Source organism: Nothoprocta perdicaria, unplaced genomic scaffold (assembly GCF_003342845.1).
Source record: "Nothoprocta perdicaria isolate Ctin4 unplaced genomic scaffold, notPer1 scaffold_3, whole genome shotgun sequence".
Classification (NCBI taxonomy): domain Eukaryota; kingdom Metazoa; phylum Chordata; class Aves; order Tinamiformes; family Tinamidae; genus Nothoprocta; species Nothoprocta perdicaria.
Genome location: NW_020455532.1, coordinates 9,037,998 through 9,040,878, shown reverse-complemented (window position 1 = coordinate 9,040,878; position 2,881 = coordinate 9,037,998).

Here is a 2,881-nt window from a genome sequence, read left to right as displayed (position 1 = left end):
ACCGGTACCGGGTACTGAGCACCGGGCACCGCGTACCGAGCACCGGGTACCGGGTATTGGGCACTGGGCACCGAGCACCGAGCACCGATACCGGGCAGGGCGCTCAGCGCCTGCAGGGGCGCGGGCACCGCTGGCCCTTGCCCCAGCGGCTCCGTGCACGAAGCCCGTGCATGGGAACGGGTCCCGAGCAGCGGGCGAGCAGCCGGCACCGGGAGAGGGCTGAGCGGCCGGCGGAGCGCGGGGCCGGTGCCCGGCGGTGCCCGGCGGTGGGGTCGGCCGCGAGCAGCGCGGGGCAGTGCAGCGCAGTTTGTACCACAGAGCTTGAAGTGACACACCCGCTTTGGGCAAAACTTTGGGGTTTTTCCCGCTGCATCAGTGTGCATGTCCTGCCCCTTCCCCTGAACCCAGGGCTGCTGCTCGAAGGCCTATTTTGCTGTTAATAAGATGCAATTTATCTAAACCCCGAGGAACAGTTGGCTTCAGTCATGGAGCCTGCCTGGGTCGGTGGCACCTGCACCGGGGCAGAGCGCAGGGACCCCCCGTTCTGCAGCAGGGAGGAATCGCCACTTTCTGCTTCCAGGCAAACTTGAGCCCTTTGTGCTCAGGGAAGAACTGGGGACTTTTAGCAGGTCTGAAACGGGAGGTGGGTCAGAAGGCCCCTTGGCAAGGGCGCTCGCAAACCAGAGGGATGGTTTGAGCCGCCGCGCATCGCGCTTGCGATGGGCAGCAGCGGTGACGTTTCCTCATTTCCTTCTCTTCAGGCTAAACGACTTTTCCACCCACTCCATCACATGCCAGGCCAGTCTGACCTGATTCTCCTGGGAATATGGGGAAAAAAAAAAAAAAAAAAAAAAGAAAGAAAACCAAACATCCTGTGCGTTGCTGTTGTTTTTCCGGCTGCGAGGCCGGCACGCAGGGCCAGGCTCCGGGAGCTGCATCCCTCTCCGAGCAGGCGGCACGGCTGAGCCCCGCTGCCTTCTGCTTTTGCCAGCTGGGAATTTCTCCCACCCGGCGGCACTGATGCCATGCATCCGTCTCRCTGTGTCCCTGTGGCTGCGTCACCTCCTTCGCCAGTGCCGCGGCTCTGTGCTGATCCAGGAAGGAAACCGGAGTCCCTGCAAGGCCAGCTGACAGCGTGGCAGGAAATGCCGGCCTGGCCGGGCTTCCCCACTGCCTCATCGGTCCGAGGAGCAGACGGGGGCTTGGGAAAGCCCTTTCCCATCCAAACCATCCCGCCCAGCGGGAATCCCTGGACGGACAGCACTGGAGGGGGAGGCCAGRATTGCTCCCAAGAGGCCACACGCAGCTGAGCAGCAGCCTCCTGCGGTGTCCGGTGGCCTTGGCAGCCCTGCTGGGGCTGGGGACAGGCCCCCCCCGGCCAAGGAGCCTGCTTGCCAAGCGCTGGTCTAAAATGAGCCGGAGCTCAAGTGCTGTGACAAGGTGTCCCAGCCACGGTGCCTGAGGGATCACAGCCTGCAGTGCCCAGGAGCAGGTCTAGGCTGAGGTTGAAGCTGGTTCCCAGTCTCCTTGCTGGCTGTGAATGAGCGAGTGCCTGGTCACTAACCTGGGGGGGGGACCACAATGTGACACGGATCTCTGACTCGTCAGCTTGCCGTCATCCTCACCTGCATCCATCAGCCTTAGCTCATGGGAAGCTGGTAACCACGAGCAGAGAGCTCAGCAAACTGCCCCGCCGGGTGGCAACAGGACCTGCGTGGGAGCCCGCGGCTCTCGGTGCCTCCGTGGCACTTCTTCAGCTCAGCCTCGCTTAGCTGGGACAGCGGGGGTGTTGTGGGCCCTCCTCCTCAGTGACTAAGGAGGTCCTAAGCAGCCACCCTCTAGGCTGGGCTCTCCCCAGCCCACTAAGATCTAGAAAAGCTCAGCCTTCATAAAGCCCCTTTTTTATTTTTTTTTTCTTCTTTTTTGGTGTGCAGGGGTCATTTTCCTTTTTTCACATTCCCCTTGCTCCCACCAGAAAAGAGCAGAAAGCTGCAGTGAGGGATGTGGAGAGGTTGGGTGCTGCCCAGGGTGAGGGATGTGGGGCCGCAGGGTCCCCTGCACCCCGGAGTGTTTTGGGGGCACAAGGAGCCAGCCGGGATGGATGGAGGGATGGGAGAGGAAAAGGAGAAGACGCCACCATGAGATCTCTGCCCCAGGGCCCACCAAAACTGACCCTCACATCTACAGCTGTTGAGGGTCAGCTAAAATATCCCCAGAATTACCCCAGAACATCGGATTCCAGCTAAGACTCATTCCTGCATGTAAAAACCTCATGCCAAAGCCATGATAAACCCACATTCCTCCAACTCCAAGCCTGGCCAGTGTTGTTAAATGCACCAGCCTGTATGGCCAGGAGCAATTAAGGAAGCAAGCCAGAAATTATCCATACCTATATGACGAGGCATRTGTGTAAAGCTCAGCAGGAGAAGAAATAAGCATCCAGTATAGATTCTGTAGTAAGATACTTCCCACAGCTGGACTCCACCATCTTACATGAGCACAAATATTGCCCCATCTGCCACGGTCCGAAAGTCTCAGAAAGGAGAACATGGCTTGGAAATTCCAGCCTGGGAGGTCCTGCTGCAGTAGTCCTGCAAACTCTGGTTTGGGAAGTGAATGAGAGAAGAAGGAAGGAATGAGTCTTTCCAACGGGGAATGACAGTTGACAGCGCTGCCGAGAGCCGCTGCAGAGAGCGGGTTGCACTGACACACAGCTGCTCCGTCATCAGGGGCAGCTGCTGCCAGATCCACCCTCGGGCCTCCCCCGGAGCCCTCATAGGCTCGCACGAGGCCCTGCACCTGGGATTTGATGGTATTTAGGAGACGGGGCCCTCCCCTTGCTCAGGTGAGAGGAAGGAAGAGGCAGGTAAAGAGGAGGAGC